This window comes from Chiloscyllium punctatum, chromosome 12 (assembly GCF_047496795.1).
Source record: "Chiloscyllium punctatum isolate Juve2018m chromosome 12, sChiPun1.3, whole genome shotgun sequence".
In the NCBI taxonomy this organism is placed as follows: Eukaryota; Metazoa; Chordata; class Chondrichthyes; order Orectolobiformes; family Hemiscylliidae; genus Chiloscyllium; species Chiloscyllium punctatum.
Window position 1 is genome coordinate 2074271 of NC_092750.1, and position 19357 is coordinate 2093627.

Consider the following 19357-nt stretch of genomic DNA (forward strand, 5'->3'; position numbering starts at 1 on the left):
GAGGTATTAGGTAAGACAGGTGATCAAAATCTTGATCAAACTGGTAGGCTTTAAGGAGCATCTTAAGAGTTGTAAACAAGTAGACAGGTTAAGGAGAGGGAATTCCAGAGCCTGAATGCATAACTGCTAAAGGTGCAGCAACTAAAATCAGAGATGTATAAGAGGTCAAAATTGTAACAGAGTCCAGATATCTCAAGGGTTTAAACCGTAAAACGCGGCTGAGGCAGGCCACTGAGTTTACTATGTCATTCAACGAGATCACAGCTCCACTTCCCTGTAACCCTCTAATCTAACAGATTAAAAGTTTTGTCTCTCTCAGCCTTGTGAATGAGAAACAGAGGGGCCAAATGTAAAATAAAACAAAACTATTGATGCTGGAGATCTGAAACAAAAACAGGAATTGCTGGAGAAACTCAGCAGGTCTGGCAGCATTAGTGGAGAGAGAAACTGAGTTAATGTCTCAGGTTCAGTGCCCTTGTCAGTTTGTATTTACTAGTGGCAGAGATTTCAAGGTTAAGGACCACTTCCCGGAAACCCTGCCAAACGTGGTGGGAGATTCAGGTCTAGGATCAGGTTCGTCAGCCACACAAGGACCTACAGAACCCATGAACAGTGACACGGATTCTCAGAAGTGACAACTGTACTCATTAGTGGGTTATTGCCACCACCAACTTTGGGACAATGCAAGAACTGAAAAGCACTACATGGATCTTGAGACTAATCCCAATTTACTTTATAGGTTTGCTGAACAGCATCAAGAGGAAATAAGAGGTTCAACATAGTTTCCTTGTTTGTCAGCCAAGGGGATGATATTCTGGTATACTGGTATTCTTGCCAAGTATTGTTAGGAAAAACAAGTCAAGTTTATTTGTGAAAACAAGATAGCAAAATGAACACCCAGTTTTCTCTGCATGGAACTGTACTTATAGCCACCTAGGTGAGATTTGCATACATCGAAGAAATTTTGGAATTATGCTAAGTCTCGCTAACACAAATAAGAGACTTTACTTGGTACTAAAATAATTGTACTATGGTTTCAGAACAGGATAAATAGACATTCAACCCTCGCTGCTTGAAGTGTAATCGATTACCACCTTTCAAATGTTTACGGAGATGGACTTTCAGAGGTTGAAACTGACGCATCACTAGGGGTTGAGACCAGTAAAGGAGAAATTGCTCCTGTTCATTAAAGAACAAGAATAGGAGGGCATAAAACTAGTGATTTAAAAAAAGTCATGGTTCAGCACTTTGGGCAATGAGGGATGGGCACAGATGGCAGTTAGAAGTCAACCATATTGCTGTAGGTCTGCAGTCACGTGTAGGCCAGACCGGAGGAAAGGATGGCAGATTTCCTTCTCTAAAAGGACAATAGTGAAACAGATGGATTTCTACAACAATCAGCAGCGACTGCCACTGGTTAGGTTTTTTTAAAACTGAATCCAAAATTTCACCATCTGCCGTGGCAGGTTTCAAACCAGTGTCCCCAGGATATTCACTCGAGGTTCTGGATCACCAGCCCATTACCAATACACCATCACCTCCCCTGTATTGACTTTCAGCTGCCTAGGATCCAGAGAGTTTCTGATAGCCAATGATCTCTGGAATTCACAGCTGATCACAAATTGAATAAACAAATCAGTAGCCAGATGCCAGCTAAATCTCACTCTGCTCACATCCCGAAGTCATGCTGTCTTAGCTCTCCTCCCCAACTGCTTGCAAAGCAGTGTAAATACAACTTGCAATGAGTTCCAGTATGCTGTTTTCACAAGTATAGCAATTCCTTATCCAGATCTTGGATGTAAAAACAGTCCTTTTCCCACTTTAGACCACAATAATAAAAAGAACAATGCTGTCTTTATGTTATACTCATACTACAAGATCATAAGGGATCAGTTTCAATCTAGATTGGCTAGGGAAAAAGATACAGTTTAAAACACTAATAGGAAAGCCTCCAAAAGCTTAAAAAGAATCACGTCACTAGTTTCCAATGAGATGCAATCCTAACAATACTTCTCATTTCCCTGAGGCAATGGCATTTGAACTGAGTCTCACAAACACATCCTTACAAAGCACTTGATCAACCAACTAAAAAATATTTTCTGTAACAAAACAAGAAATAGATTTTTCAAGTAGAATTGCTTAATTTCTTTATTCATTGAATAGGAATACCGTTAAAAAGTCAATATTTGCTGCCCATTCCAATTTTCCCATATTGTGATTATCCAAAATTTCCACAGATACTGCCACGTCTTGACAGAGAAACAAATCCTGAAAGACTATCCAGGTTTTTCTCATTAGGTAGATCAACAACAGTGCTCAGAAATATTTCGGATGAACCAACTGAAGTTTTATTTTATTTTTGTATGGGATTTGGGTGTTGCTAGGAAGGGCTAAATTTGTTGCCTGAAGTTATCGCTGCCACCCGATTTCAGATGGAAGTTAAGATTCAAACAAATTTCTGTGGATCTAGAGTCACATGTAGGCCAAAGAAGAATGCCAGATGTCCTTCCATAAAGGGCATTAGTGAACCAGACCGACAGCAGTTACATGGTCTTTATTAAACTAGCTTTCAATTCCAGCTGTTTCATTAAGTTCAACCTTCAACACTTATGGTGAGATTCAGTTTGATGGTAGGAAGCAGAGGTTAATAATGGAAGGATGAATGTCAGACTGGAGGCTTGTGACTAGTGGTGTACCTCAGGGGTTGGTGCTGGGCTCAATACTGTTTGTGATTGATATCAATGATTCTGATGAGAATGTACAACGCACGATTAACAAGTTTGCTGATGATATTAAAATAAGTGTTATTTTGGACAGTGAGGAAGGTCATCAGAAATTGCAGCAAAGCCTCAATCAGCTGGGGAAATGGACTGAGAAATGACAAATGGAGTTTAATATAGATAAGTGCGAGGTCTTGCATTTTGGGAAATCAAATCAAAGTAGGAGTTTCACGGTGAATGATAGAGCCTTAAGGAGTGTAGTGGAATAGAGGGATCTTGGAGTTCAGGTGCATGGTTTTCTGAAAGTGGAGTCCCAGGTAGACAAAGCAGTGAAGGCAGCTTTTGGCACACTGGCCTTCATCAGTCAGGGCATCAAGTATAGAATTGAGAAATTATGTTGCAGTTATAAAGGACATTGGGGAGGTTGAACTTGGAGTATTGTGTTCAGTTTTAGTCACCTTGTCATAATAGGAATGTTAGTAAACCAGAAAGAGTGCAGAAGAAAGTTACAAGGATGTTGCCAAGACTCAATGGTCTGCATTATAGGGAGGGTGGACAAGCTAGGAGTTTTTTCTTTAGAGTGTAGGAGACTGATAGGACCTTATAGCCAAGTACAAGATCTGAGAGGCATGGATAGGGTGAATGCACTCAGTCTTTTTCCCAAGATTGAGGGATCAAGGACTAGAGGGCATCAGTTTAAGGTTAGAGGGGAAAGAATAAAAGGGAACCGGAGAGGAAAGACTAAAAATGCGAACTTATGGGGCAACTTTTTGTTTAACATATGGTGGTACGCATATGGCATGAGCTGCCAGCGGAAGTGGTTCAGGTGCGTACATTAACAACATTCAAAAGACATTTGGATAAATAGATGGACCAGAAAGCATTAGAAGGATATGGGTCAAGTGCAGGGAAATGGTGTTAGCGTGGATGGACATTTTGGTCGGCATGGATCAGTTTGGGACAAAGGGCCTCTCTCCATGCTGTAGGACTATGACTCAAATTTGGATCCCATTTAATTTCCTCTCTTGCATGGGATGAGTCATAGGCCAATGAAGAAAGAAACTGAAACAGAAACTAAATTTGAGTTATCAAAAATGGGAGATCACTCTGACACTGTCCTTGAAATGAGTGGCTCCCTAGACAACCATATTGCAGTGGGTCTGCAGTAACATGCAGGCCAGACTGGGCAAGGACAACTGATTTCCCCTCCCTAAAGGGCATTATGAATCAGATGGGTTATGACAATTTATGACAGATTAATGATGAAAACGAAACTGTTTCATTTCAATTTTGTCTTAATTATAGATTACAGCAGCCACCACCCAAGCACTGAGGATGTCACCTAGACAGGGGACGAAACCTCTGCATCACAAATTCCCAACTCGGCGAACACAATCACAACAATGAGCACCCAAGCTACAAATCTTCTCACAAACTTTGAATAAGATTTGAACCCAAGCCCTTAAAGGCTCTAAATTGCTGGTCCAGTGACATAACCACCATTCTGCCATTTCCCCATTTCAAAGCAGAGACTCCAGTCTAATCGAAGTCCTGCACCCTGCTCCATCTACCTGCAATATTCGTACACCCAGTGCCTAAGTTTTGCCTCATCTGAAACCCAATGGCTACCACCTAACCAAGAACACAAGTTGCTCCAAATCTCTCAACCTCAAAAGTCATGACAATATTTAAAACTGATTTGGTATATAACTGACTTTCACTCCAAGTCTCATTATGAAACAACGAAACTGACAGTTGGATAGTAACTCATTTAACTTTTGCTCCTGAAGTTTAATTTGTCATCTGAACTTTTAACTCAACTTATTTCCAAGAACCTTAAGCAAGGGACCAAGGTTCATGCCACAGACTATTCAGGACACAGGAAAATGGAGGATACAGTGGCTATTTTTAGGCACCTCCAGCTCATTTGACTATATAGCAAGATCATGGCTGCTCTTCCAACACAAATCTACTTTTCTATCTTTACATTGTATAATTCCTTGAAGCTACAAAGATACTGCTTCCTGTCTTGATTATACTTAACTGGATAGAGATACAAGAATCAAAAAGGTAGCACATAGCAAGATGAGTGAAGGAAGAGATTAATTTCAGCTGAAGTGCAATTAACAGGCGGATTTAAAAGATATTGGGAGGCAATAGCCTAGTGTTACAATCACCTATTAATCCAGAACTCAGCTAATATTCTGGAGACCTGGGTTCAGACCCTGCCACAAATGGCAGTTTTATTAAATTAAAATTCTATCTGGAATTAAGAATCCACTGATGACTGTTGTTGATGGTCAGAAAAACCCAATCTGGTTCACTAATGACAGAAATCTGTCAGTTGTATTAATCATTATGAAGTCTCAAAAGAAATGAAATAGGTCAGACCACCTGGTTTCAACAATGTACCAGAAATGACAACAGCAAAAACATCCTTTTGACCCTGCAAAGTCCTCCGACAAACACATGGCAGAGATGGGGGGGATTTCAACGTCGACCACCAGGAGTGGCTTGGCAGCAGCACTGCTAGTTGGATCATGAAGGACATAGCTGCTAGACTGGGTCTCAGCAGATAGTGAGGGAACCAACAAGTGGGAAAAACAAAAACATCTGACTGAAAGCAGAGTTAACATTTCAGGTCCAGTGACCCTTCTTCAGAACTGGACAGCAGGGAAAAACATACTTAATCACATCCTTACCACCCTACCAGCTGCAGGTGCATCTGTCCATGACAGTGTAAGAGTGACCACCACACAGTACTGGCAGAGACAAAGTCAGGCCTTCACATTGAGAACATCATCCATCATGTTGTGCATTACTAACATCATGCTAAATGTAACAGACTTCAAACAGATCTAGCAACTCAGCTTCCAGCACCCAGCCTATCAACGGCTGAACTGTACTCCAACACAATCTGCAACTCCATGGCCTGACATATCCCTCACTCAACTATTCCCATCAAGCGACAGGACCAACCCTGGTTCAATGGAGAATTCAGGAGGGTGTGCCAGGTGTAGCACTAGACATACCTACAAATGAGGGGTCAACCTGATGAAACTGCCAAACAGCATAAACAATGATAGTCAGAGCTAAGCAATCCCATAACCAATGGATCGTATTGAAGCACTGCAGTCCTGCACATCCAGTCATGAATAGCATTGGGCAATGAAACAACTTACAGCAGCAGGTTCCACAAATATCTGTCTCTTCAGTAATGGAAGGGTCCAGCACATTAGTGCAAGAGATAAGGCTGAAGCATTTGCAACAACGTTAACCAGAACTGCCAAGTGGATTATCCATCTCTATCTCCACCAGTGGTCCCCAAAATGATAGATGCTAGACTACAGCCAATTCAATTCACTCTACATGATATCAAGAAACAGTTGGAGGGACTGGATACAGCAAAGGCTACAAGCTCTGACAACATTCCAGCAACAGTACAGAAGATCTCTGTTCCAGAACTTGCTGTATCCCTCAGTGACACTGAAACAGCTACAACACTGCATCCACTTAATGTGTAAACTTGCTCACACATGTCCTGTACACAAAAAGCAGGACAAATCCAACACAGCCCATTCCCGCCCCATCAGTCAGGTGATGAAAGGCATCACCAACAATGAAATCAAGCAGCACTTCCTTAACCAACAACCTACTCACTGATGCTCAGTTTGGATTCCACTTGGGCCACAGTCCCTTACCTCATTACAGCCTTGGTTCAAACATGGATTAAAAAAACTGAACTCAAGTGAGGCGAGAGTGACAATCCTTGACATCAAGGTTGCAGTCAATTGAATGTCAATTTTGCCCTAGCAAAATTGGAATCAATGGGTATCAGGGAGCAAACGCATCACTGCTTGGAGTTATACTTGACACATAGAAGGATAGGCGTGGTTGTTGGAGATCAGTCAACCTGGCACATAGGAAGATTGTACAGTTGTTGGAGATCAGTCATCTTAGCTGTAGGACATCTCTGAAGGAGTTCCTCAGGGTAGTGTCCCCGGTCCATCTTCAGCTGCTTCATCAAAACGTCAGCCGTGGAGAGGTTTGCTTTTGATTGCACAATGCTCAGTACCATTTGCAATTCCTCAGATACTGACATCTGCATAATATCCAGGTTTGGGCTGACAAGTGGCAAGCAACATTCACACCACACAAATGTCAGGCAATGGCCATGTCCAATAAGAGGCAATGTAATCACTATTCCTTAACATTCAATTGTGTTACTATCAACATTTTGGGTACCACTGACCAGAAACTCAACTGCACTTGCACAGGAGCTACAAGAGCAGGTCAGAATCTAGGAGTACTGGGCGAATAACGCACCTCCTGACTCCCCAAAGACAGTCTACCATCTACAAGGCACAAGTCAGGACTGATGAGATACTCCCTACTTCCTTGGATGAGTGCAGCGCCAACAACACTCAAGAAGTTTGACATCATCCAGGACAAAGCAGCCTGTTTGACTGGCACCACGTCCACAAACATCCACTCTCTTCTCCACTGATACTCAGCAGCTGCAGTGTGCGCTACCTAAAAGATGCACTGTAGAAATTGCAAGATCCTTAAACAGCACCTTCCAAACCAATGAACAATTCCACCTAGAAGGACAATGTTCATGCAAACACCACCACCTGCAGGTTCCCCTCCAAGCCACTCACCAGTCTGACCTGGGTCAAAATCCTACGCTAATGGCGTAGTGGTCAACCCACAGCAGGTGGACTGCAGTGGTTTAAGAAGACAGCTCACTACCTTCTCAAGGGCAACTAGGGATGGTCAATAAATGTTAGCCAGCCAGCAATACCCACATCCCCTGAGTAAATAAATCAAAAATATCTTTGACACCATTTGAAGAGCATTGTACATGTTATTTATTTCCATGAACCATGAGTATCAAATTAAATGTCATATTGTAGTGCAATCTCAGTCCAATTTATTATAAAGTTAAAAATTCTTTGAATCCACACAGTGAGCAGGATCTAAATAGACAGCATGGAAATTAAACAGGAAAAAGAGATAATAGTGGCTACTGTATCATGGCCAATTCAAACATTTTAGCAGATTAGAACTGAACGGAAGACAGAATCACATGGAAATTTGTTTGAACATCAAAAGACAATTTAGCTGCAAGTACCATTTCCTTTTTGCAGATCAACTTAGTTACCACCTTACTGCTATTCCCTTCAGAAACCAGAAATGCAAGCATCAAACATAGAACATAACAGCGCAGTAAAAGTCCTTTGGCCCTTGATTTTGCGCTGACCTGTGGAACTAATCTGAAGCCCATCTAACCTACACTATTCCATTCTCGCCCATATGTTTATCCAATGACCATTTAAATGCCCTTAAAGTTGGCGAGTCTACCGCTGTTGCAGGCAATGTGTTCCACACCCCTACAACTCTGAGTAAAGAAACTCTGACATCAGTCCTGAATCTATCACCCCTCAAGTTAAATCTATGTCCTTTCATGCCAGCCATCGCCATCCAAGGAAAAAGGTTCTCACTCTCCAACCTATCTAACCCTTTGATTATCTAATAGGTCTGAATTAAGTTGCCTCATAACCTTCTTCGCTCGAACGTAAATAGCGTCAAGTCCCTCAGCCTTTCCATATAAGACCTTCCCTCCATACCAGGAAACATCTTAAGTCTCCTCTGAATCCTGTCCAAAGCTTCCAGATCCTGTACACAATACTCCAAATGTGGCCGCACCAGAGTTTTGTACAGCTGCAACATGATCTCATGGTTCTAAAACTCAACCTCTCTACTGAGAAAAGCTAAGACATTATATGTCTTCTAACAACCCTATCAACCTGGGTGGCAACTTTCAAGGATCTATATACCTGGACACCAAGATCTCACTGCTCATCTACACTACCAAGATACTGACCATTAGCCCAGTATTTTGCGTTCCTATTACTCCTTCCAAAATGAATCACTTCACACTTTTCCACATTAAACTCCATTTGCCACCTCTCAGCCCAGCTCTGCAGCTTATCTAAGTGCCCCGTAACGTACAACAACCTTCATCACTATCCACAACTTTACCGACCTTAGTGTCATCCGCAAATTTACTAACCCACCCTTCTATACACTCATCCAGGTAATTTATGTAAACGACAAACACCAGTCGACCCAAAACAGATCCTTGCAATACCTCACGAGTAATTGAGCTCCAGGATGAACATTCCCCATCAACCAACATCTTCTGCTTTCTTTCACCTAGCCAATTTCTGATCGAAAATGCCAAATCACCCTCAATCCATTGTCTTCATATTTTGCGCAATAGCCTACCATGGGGAACCTTACCAAATGCCTTACTGAAATCCATACACACTACATCAACCATTTGACCTTTTTGCTGCTGTAAGAAATGGGGAAGTGTGTTGTTTTCAAAGAACTCAATAAGGTTCGTGAGGTATGACCTACCCTTCACAAAACTGTTGACCATCCCTAATTGATTTATTCATCCCTAGATGATTATAAATCCTTACTCTTATAATCTTTTCCAACATTACACCCACAACCAAAATAAGGCTCACTGGTCGATCATTACCAGGGTTGTCTCTACTCCCCTTCTTGAACAAGAGAACAACATCTACTATCCTCCAGTCTTCTGGCACTATTCCTGTAAACAATGATGACAAAGATCAAAGCCAAAGGCTCAGCAATCTCCTCCCTAACTTCCCAGAGAATCCTAGGATTTGTTTGTTATCGTAGATACTTACTTTTCTGCTCCAACACCCTCCCTTGTAACAGCTCTTTTGGTGAAAAAGTTCTGCCTTATTAATTCAACCCAAACTTAACAACTTGTTCCAGATCAATTGTGAATTCCCTCTTTCGCTCCTTGCTCATCAAAAAAGATTACACACCTACAATGCACATGATATGTTTAATGTTTAAGATTTACTTTTTAAAGTGTGCCTTGCATACCAGTAAAGCGAACCTTGCACCATACCCCTGCTTTGAGTTGTTCTATCTACTTTCCTGCAGCCGGGTTGACATTTCTGATCACCTGGTTATTGTTTGAAGGTATAACACTGGCATCGCTGCAACACCTGAATAATGCATTGGAACAGTATGGACAGTTCTAGAATGCATTGCACAATGCTGTCAGTTAAGGTGATTAAAATAAGTTGTGAAGGATGGCATGCGGATTGACAGTATGAATGTCAGAGTCATTGAGATGTACAGCATGGAAACAGACCCTTCTGTTCAACCTGTCCATGCCGACCAGATATCCCAACCCAATCTAGTCCCACCTGCCAGCACCCACCCCATATCCCTCCAAACCTGTCCTATTCATATACCCATCCAAATGCCTCTTAAATGTTGCAATTGTACCAGCCTCCACCACTTCCTCTGGCAGCTCATTCCACACACGGACCAACCTCTGTGTGAAAAAGTTGCCCCTAGGTCCCTTTTATATCTTTCCCCTCTCACCCTAAACCTATGCCCTCTAGTTCTGGACTCCCCAACCCCAGGGAAAAGACTTTGTCTATTTATCTTATCCATACTCCTCATAATTTTGTAAACCTCCATAAGGTCACCTCTCAGCCTCCGACGCTCCAGGGAAAACAGCCCCAGCCTGTTCAGCCTCTCTCTGTAGCTCAAATCCTCCAACCCTGGCGACATCCTTGGAAATCTTTTCTGAACCCTTTCAAGTTTCAGAACATTTTTCCAATAGGAAGGAGACCAGAACGGCACGCAATATTCCAACAGTGGCCTAACCAATGTCCTGTACAGCCGCAACATGACCTCCCAATTCCTGTACTCAATACTCTGACCAATAAAGGAAAGCATACCAAACGCCTTCTTCACTATCCTATCTACCTGCGACTCCACTTTCAAGGAGCTATGAACCTGCACTCCAAGGTCTCTTTGTTCAGCAACACTCCCTAGGACCTTACCATTAAGTGTATAAGTCCTGCTAAGATTTGCTTTCCCAAAATGCAGCACTTCACATTTATCTAAATTAAACTCCATCTGCCAATTCTCAGCCCATTGGCCCATCTGGTCAAGATCCTGTTTTAATCTGAGGTAACCTTCTTCGCGGTCCACTACACCTCCAATTTTGGCGTCATCTGCAAACGTACTAACTGTACCTCTTATGCTCGCATCCAAGTCATTTATGTAAATGACAAAAAGTAGAGGACCCAGCACCGATCCTTGTGGTCACAGGCCTCCAGTCTGAAAAACAATCCGCCGCCACCATCCTCTGTCTTCTACCTTTGAGCCAGTTCTGTATCCAAGTGGCTAGTTCTCTCTGTATTCCGTAAGATCTAACCTTATTAACCAGTCTCCCATGGGGAACCTTGTCAAATGCCTTACTGAAGTCCATATACATCACATCACTGTTCTGCCCGCATCAATCGTCTTTGTTACTTCTTCAAAAAACTCAATCAAGTTTGTGAGACATGATTTCCCAAGCTCAAAGCCATGTTGACTATGCCTAATCAGTCCTTGCCTTCCCAAGTACATGTACATCCTGTCCCTCAGGATTCCCTCCAACAACTTGTCCTCCACTGATGTCAGGCTCACTGGTCTATAGTTGCCTGGCTTGTCCTTACCACCCTTCTTAAACAGTGGCCACCATCTTAGCCAACCTCCAGTCTTCCGACACCTCACCTGTGACTGTCGATGATAGAAATATCTCGCTGATAGAAATATCTCAGCAAGAGGCCCAGCAATCACTTCTCTAGCTTCCCACAGAGTTCTCAAGTACACCTGATCAGGCCCTGGGGATTTATCCACCTTTGCTTGTTTCAAGACATTCAGCATTTCCTCCTCTGTAATCTGGACATTCTGCAAGATGTCACTATCTATTTCCCTACAGTCTATACCTTCCATATCCTTTTCCACTGATGCAAAATACTCGTTTAGTATCTCCTCCATTCTGTGGCTCCACACAAAGGCTGATCTTTGAGGGGCCCTATTTTCTCCCTAGTTACCCTTTTGTCCATAATTTATTTGTAAAAACCCTTTGGATTCTCCTTAATTCTATTTGCCAAAGCTATCTCATGTCCCCTTTTTGCCCTCATGATTTAGATTAGATTAGATTCCCTACAGCGTGGAAACAGGCCCTTCGGCCCAACCAGTCCACACTGACCCTCTGAAGAGTAACCCACCCAGACCCATTTCCCTTTGACTAATGCCCCTAACACTACGGGCAATTTAGCATGACCAATTCACCTGACCGGCACATCTTTGGACTGTGGGAGGAAACCGAAGAACCCGGAGGAAACCCACAGACAGAGGGAGAATGTGCAAACTCCACACAGGCAGTCACGCGAGGCTGGAATCAAACCTGGGTTCCTGGTGCTGTGAGGCAGCAGTGCTAACCACTGAGCCACCATGCTGCCCCCTCTTAAGTGTACTTCTACTTTCTTTATATTCTAAGGATTCACTCGATCTATCCTGTCTGTACCTTACATATGTTTCCTTCTTTTTCTTAACCAAACCTTCAATTTTTTTTAGTCATCCAGCATTCCCTATATCTACCAGCCTTTCCTTTCACCCTAACAGGAATATACTTTCTCTGGATTCTCGTTATCTTATTCCTGAAGGCTTCCCATTATCCAGCCGTCCCTTTACCTATAAACATCTGCCCCCAGTCAGCTTTCAAATGTTCTTGTCTAATAACATCAAAATTGGCCTTTCTCCAATTTAGAACTTCAAATTTTAAATCTGGTCTATCCTCTTCCACCGCTATTTATAATCTAATAGAATTATGGTCGCTGGCCCCAAATTGCTCCCCCACTGATACCTCAGTCACCTGCTCTGCCTTATTTCCCAAGAGTAGGTCAGGTTTTGCACCTTCTCTAGTAGGTCCATCCACATACTGAATCAGAAAATTGTCTTGTACACACTTAACAAATTCCTCTTCATCTAAACCCTTAACACTACAGCAGTCCCAGTCGATGTTTGGAAAGTTATAATCCCCTAACATAACTACCCTATTATTCTTACAGATAGCTGAGATCTCCTTACAAGCTTGTTTCTTAACTTCCCTCTGACTATTAGGGGATCTATAATACAATCCCAATAAGGTGATCACCCCTTTCTTATTTCTCAGTAGCATCTATACCCAGGAACATTAAGCTGCCAGTCCTGTCCATCCCTAAGCTTTGTTTCTGTAATTGCTAAGATATCCCAGTCCCATGTTCCTAACCATGCCCTGAGTTCATCTGCCTTCCCTGTTAGGCCCCTTGCATTGAAATAAATGCAGTTTAATTTATTAGTCCTACCTTGTCCCTGCCTGCCCTGATTGTTTGACAGCTTCTGCTCTCAACTGTACCAGTCTCAGATTGATCTCTTTCCTTCCCCCCACCCCCTTACTACTTTAAATCCTCCCGAGCAGCTCGAGCAAATTTCCCTGCATGCAGCAGTATCAACAATTTGTATCTTATAGCACCTTTAACACAATGAACTGCTCTATAGTGCTGCATAGGAGCATTATTTCACAAAATCTTTTACACAAAGTGCACCATTGCAAACGGCAACTGACCATATTGATGTGCTTCCTACACTACAATGACTGCCACACACAGCCACTCCACTAGCAAATGTTTTCAAACATATCTGAGTTTATGAAAGGCCAGTCAAGAAATGCAAGTCCTTTTTTTAATATAATCAATAGATGGAGTTAAAAAGGAGGAATTATAGATTGAGCTCCCCAAACACTCACTGCAGGGCCACACAGCATGGAGGAAACAATATTGCCAAACAAGATCTCAATTTTCCAACATGTTGTGCAAAATTAAAATTCACAAGTTATTCTTGAGTGAGAGATAAAACTCACCTCAGTCAGTAATTCAATTATGGTTCAGGCTCCAGGATCTGCTATTCATAAAACAGCACAGTGAAACATATTAGATATGGACGAGGCAGATTAAAACTCACCAATCTAGAAAAACAGATACATTTAAATATTAAGTTAGGAAGTTAAGAAGAGAAAATCACCACCTAACTATTCTAATCCCATTTTCCAGTACTTGGCACATAGCATTGCATGCCTTGGCACAGCAAGTAAACATTTAAGTAGTTTTTAAATGAGGGTTTATGCCTCTACCACCTTTACTAGCAAAGAGCACCAGAGTCACACCGCCACCGGGTAAAAACGTTTTCCCTCAGATCTGCCCCATACCTTAAATCAATATCTCCTAGTCATTGAACATAGAAAAATACAGCGCAGTACAGGCCCTTCGGCCCTCGATGTTGCGCCGATCCAAGCCCACCTAACCTACACTAGCCCACTATCCTCCATATGCCTATCCAGTGCCCGTTTAAATGCCCATAAAGTGGGAAAGTCCACCACTGCTACTGGCAGGGCATTCCATGAACTCACGACTCGCTGAGTAAAGAATCTACCCCTAACATCTGTCCTATACCTATCACCCCTTAATTTTAAGCTATGTCTCCTCGTAATAGCTGACTCCATACGTGGAAAAAGGTTCTCATGATCAACCCTATCTAAACCCCTAATCATCTTGTACACCTCTATCAAGTCACCCCTAAACCTTCTTTTCTCCAATGAAAACAGCTCCAAGTGCCTCAGCCTTTCCTCATACGATCTTCCTCCCATACCAGGCAACATCCTGGTAAACCTCTTCTGCACCTCTGTTCCAGTGCCTCCACATCCTTCCTACAGTATGACGACCAAAACTGCACACAATACTCCAGATGCGGCCGCACCAGAGTCTTATACAACTGCAACATGACCTCGGGACTCCGGAACTCAATTCCTCTACCAATAAAAGCCAGTACGCTATATGTCTTCTTCACAGCACTGTTTACCTGGCCATGGCAAACAGCAATGGTCCCAAAACAGATCCTTGCAGAACACCGCTAGTAACTGCACTCCAAGACGAACCTTTACCATCAACTACTACCCTCTGTCTTCTTCCAGCCAGCCAATTCCTAATCCAAACCTCCAACTCACCCTCAATGCCATACCTCCGTATTTTTTGCAGTAGCCTACCATGGGAACCTTATCAAACGCCTTACTAAAATCTATATACACCACATCTGCCGCTTTACCCTTGTCCACCTCCTTAGTCACCTTCTCAAAGAATTCAAAAAGGTTTGTGAGGCACAATCTGCCCTTCACAAAACCATGTTGACTATCCTTGATCACATTTTTTCCTATCCAGATGTTCATAAATCCTATCCCTTACAATTCTCTCTAAGACTTTGACCACAACAGAAGTGAGACTCACCAGCCTATAGTTACTAGGGGGTTATCCCTACTCCCCTTCTTGAACAAGGGAACCACATTTGCTATCCTCCAGTCTTCTGGCACTATTCCTGTAGACAACGAGGACATAAAAATCAAGGCCAATGGCTCTGCAATCTCTTCCCTTGCTTCCCAGAGAATCCTAGGATAAATGCCATCAGGCCCAGGGGACTTATCTATTTTCACCCTTTCCAGAATTTCCAACACCTCTTCCCTACATACCTCAAAGCCATCCATTCTAATTAATTGTGACTCAATATTCACATCGGCAACAATGTCCTGTTCCTGAGTGAACACTGACGAAAAGTATTCATTCAGTGTCTCCCCAATCTCTTCAGCCTCCACATGCAACTTCCCACTACTATCCTTGACTGGACCTATTCCTACCCTAGTCATTCTTTTATTCCTGACATACCTATAGAAAGCCTTTGGGTTTTCCCTAATCCTACCAACCAAGGACTTTTCATGCCCCCTCCTTGCTGCTCTTAGCTCTCTCTTTAGATCCTCCTGGCTACCTTATAACTCTCAATCGCCCCAATTGAACCTTCACGCCTCATCTTTACATCGGCCACCCTCTTCCCTTTAACAAGGGATTCCAATTCCTTATTAAACCACGGCTCCCTCACACGACCCTTTCCTCCCTGCCTGACAGGTACATACTTATCAAGGACACTCAATAGTTGCTCCTTGAACAAGCTCCACATATCAATTGCGCCCTACTTTTCCAAGCCACACATCCTAAGTCAAGCCTCACCGCATCATAATTTCCCTGTCCCCAGCTGTAACTCTTGCCCTGCAGTGCACACTTATCCCTCTCCATCACTAGAGTAAAAGTCACCGAATTGTGGTCACTGTCCCCGAAGTGCTCACCTACCTCCAATTCTAACACCTGGCCTGGTTCATTACCCAGAACCAAATCCAGTATGGCCTCACCTCTTGTTGGCCTGTCTACATATTGTGTCAGGAAACCCTCCTGCACACATTGGACAAACACCGACCCATCTAACGTACTCGAGCTATAGCTTTCCATTGATCCCTCCAACAATGAGAAAAGTGTCTTCCTGTCTACTTTGTCTGTACCCCCATGTAATTTTATACATCTCAGTCAGGTGGTTGTGACAAAAGCTAGTGCTTCCAAATAAACTTGTTGGACTATAACCTGGAGCTGGGTGATTTTTAATTTTAGGCAAAAGTGAGGACTGCAGATGCTGGAAACAAGAGTTTAGATCAGAGCGGTGCTGGAAGAGCACAGCAGGTCAGGCAGCATCCGAGGAGCAGGAAAATCGACGTTTCGGGCAAAAGCCCTTCATCAGGAATAGAGGCAGGAAGCCTCCAGGGTGGAGAGATAAATGGGGGAGACGGTAGCAAAGAGTACAATAGGTGAATGGGAGTGGGATGGAGGTGATAGGTCAGAGGGGAGCAGATAGGTGGGAAGGGAGATTGGCAGGTTGGACAGGTCATGAGGACAGTACTGAGCTGGAAGTTTGGAACTGAGGTAAGGTGGGGAAATGAGGAAACTGGTGAAGTCCAGGCAACATCTTGGTAAATCGCCTCTGCACCCTCTCGTGCTATTGCATCCGTCCTTAATGTGGATTTTAGAACTGCATACCATACTCTAGCTCTGGTCTAACCGATGTTTTACACAGTTTCAGCACAACCTCCCTGCTCTTAAACTCTGCGTCTTGACTGATAATGTCAAGCATATATGTCTTCTTAACCACTTTATCTACCTGTCCTGATACCTTTTCCCTGACGAAGGGCTTATAACCAAAATGTCGATTCTCCTGCTCCTTGGAAACTGCCTGAACTTCTGTGTTTTCCAGCACCACACTCTCGACTCTGATACCTTAAGAAACCAAGTCCCTATGATCCTTGGTACTTCATATATAGGCAAATTTCAGAGAAGTGTAAAAGTAATAAGGTAATAATAGTTGGAGATTTCCACCTCAAGAACATTAAATCGGGTAGTCATTTTGTGAAAGGATGAAGGGATTGGAATTCTTAAAGAGCATTCAGGGCAGTTTTTTTTTCAGCCAGTGCATAAAAGTCTCTCCAAGGAAGGGGATGGTACTGGACTTAATGTTTTGTAACAGAGCTGTGCAAGTGGCTGAAGCATCAGTGGTGGAGCACTTTGCAAACAGCAATCATTAGTTTGTTAGATTTAATATGGTTATGAACTGGGATGGGCCTGAAATCTAAGTTCACAACTGAGTGTCAGTGGACTTTAATAAGATCAAATTTGATTTCTCCCAGAGTGGGTGGCACAGTGGTGAGCACTACTGTCTCACAGCACCAGAGACCCAGGTTCAATTCCCTCCTTAGGCGACTCTCTATGTGGAGTTTGCACATTCTCTGCGTGGGTTTCCTCCGGGTGCTCCGGTTTTCTTCCACAGTCCAAAGATGTGCAGGTCAGGTGAATTGCCCGTAGTGTTAGGTGAAGGGGTAAATGTAGGGGTATGGGTGGGTTGCGCTTCGGCGGGTCGGTGTGGACTCGTTGGGCCGAAGGGCCTGTTTCCACACTGTAAAGTAATCTAATCTAATCTAAACTCGGAGCAGACATTTTCAGATAAATGTCTCAGAAAAGTGGAATACATTCAAGAAAGAAATATGGAGTGTGCAGGGCTAACGTGTTCCAACCAATTGCAGAATGACAATAAAACCTAGAAAATAACCAGCTTCCAGGAGTAGTATTTATAACCGATCTTGTAGTTTCTATGGATGTGTGAACGTGCCAACAGGTCCCCATCAGGCAGTAACAGACCAGCTGGCCCCAACAACTGGGCAGCGGGTACCAGGTAAACACAGCAAACTCGAGCAATAATGAGTTCAACAGGTCACTCACGGAGCTGCTGAAGGGGATAGACACTGGGTTACCGGATTGACACAGGGACCGAGAGGACACCCCGCTGGGACTCCGGGGAAACCACTCCCGCTCGACGGGACACGGCCGTCCCACCGCCCGCGACAACCTCTCTCCACTTCGGGCGGAGGCAATGAGCCGCGGCCTTCTCACCTCCAGCTCTCGGGGCTCCCCAAATCCCGGAGCTGATGCCGGACCGCCTCCCTGCGGCTCAGCGGCGCTCCCGGGACATCGGGGCCGGACTCAACTCCGAGCACTTCTCCCAGGAGCCAGCGGCTCGGCCTTTCCTCCTTCCCCGGGGCCGGGGGGCCTGGGGCCTGGCGCCTGGCGGTCTTGCCCGGAGCCGGGGCCTCGGGCTTGGTGCGGCGGCGGACAATCCTGAACTTCCGGTGACGGGAAATACCTCACCGGCGCCAGGCCGGGTCGCGTCACGTGATCCGGGGCGCGGAGCGTGTGCGTGCGCGCCCGCGGGGCGGGGACCGCGTGCGTGCGTGCGCGCGGCCGGGCACGTGGCCGCCCGCTGTCGTCGAGCAGAGTGAGTGGCGGGAGAATGTGGGGAGGGGGAGGGGCTTTGAGGACAGCAGTGGGCCCTGAGGGGGGAGGGCTGTTTGATTTGATTGATTACTGCCACATGGACCCTGATACAGTGAAATGTAGTGTTTTGTATGATATCCAGACTCTGATCGTGGTTTTGGGATCCTGAAGGGGGAGGGGGAGGGGGAGCAGCCCCAAGTCGTGGTCCACATAGGCACCAATGACATCGGCAGGAAGAGAGATGGGGGGGTTAAGGCAGAAATTCAGGGAGCTAGGATGGAAGCTGAGAGCTAGGACAAACAGAGTTGTTGTCTCTGGTTTGTTGCCCATGCCACGTGCTAGTGAGGCGAGGAATAGGGAGAGAGGACAATAGACAATAGGTGCAGGAGTAGGCCATTCTGCCCTTCGAGCCTGCACCACCATTCAAAACGATCATGGCTGATCATCCTTAATCAGTATCCTGTTCCTGCCTTATCTCCATAACCCTTGATTCCACTATCCTTGAGAGATCTATCCAACTCTTTCTTAAATGAATCCAGAGACTGGGCCTCCACTGCCCTCTGGGGCAGAGTATTCCACACAGCCACCACTCTCTGGGTGAAGAAGTTTCTCCTCATCTCTGTCCTAAATGGTCTACCCTGTATTTTTAAGCTGTATCCTCTGGTTCGGCACTCACCCATCAGCGGAAACATGTTTCCTGCCTCCTGAGTGTCCAATCCTTTAATAATCTTATATGTCTCAATCAGATCCCCTCTCAGTCTTCTAAACTGAAGGGTATACAAGCCCAGTCGCTCCAGGCTTTCAGTGTAAGGTAATCCCGCCATTCCAGGAATTGACCTCATGAACCTACGCTGCACTCCCTCAATAGCCAGAAAGTCTTTCCTCAAATTTGGACATTAGCACTGCACACAGTACTCCAGGTGTGGTCTCACCAGGGCCCTGTACAGCTGCAGGAGTTGAACACGTAGCTACAGGGATGGTGCAGGAGGGAGGGTTTTGGATTCTTGGATA

General features: G+C 44.3%; 1 protein-coding gene across 9 annotated transcripts in view; it reads right to left on the bottom strand.

Moving 5' to 3' along the window:
- usp19 (ubiquitin specific peptidase 19) overlaps positions 1 to 18234 on the bottom strand; it is a 162533-nt gene extending 144299 nt beyond the window's left edge. For 3 of the 9 annotated variants that reach the window (XM_072581739.1, XM_072581743.1, XM_072581746.1), the window contains exons 1-2: positions 17966 to 18233; positions 13519 to 13623 (exon numbers count right to left, since the gene is read on the bottom strand). The gene's annotated coding sequence lies outside the window, so the exon portion shown is untranslated. Of the gene's footprint in view, positions 1 to 13518; positions 13624 to 17965 lie in introns of all 9 variants that reach the window. The other 6 variants (XM_072581747.1, XM_072581745.1, XM_072581744.1 and 3 more) reach the window with 5 other exon arrangements.
- Between the last annotated feature and the right edge of the window lie 1123 nt (positions 18235 to 19357).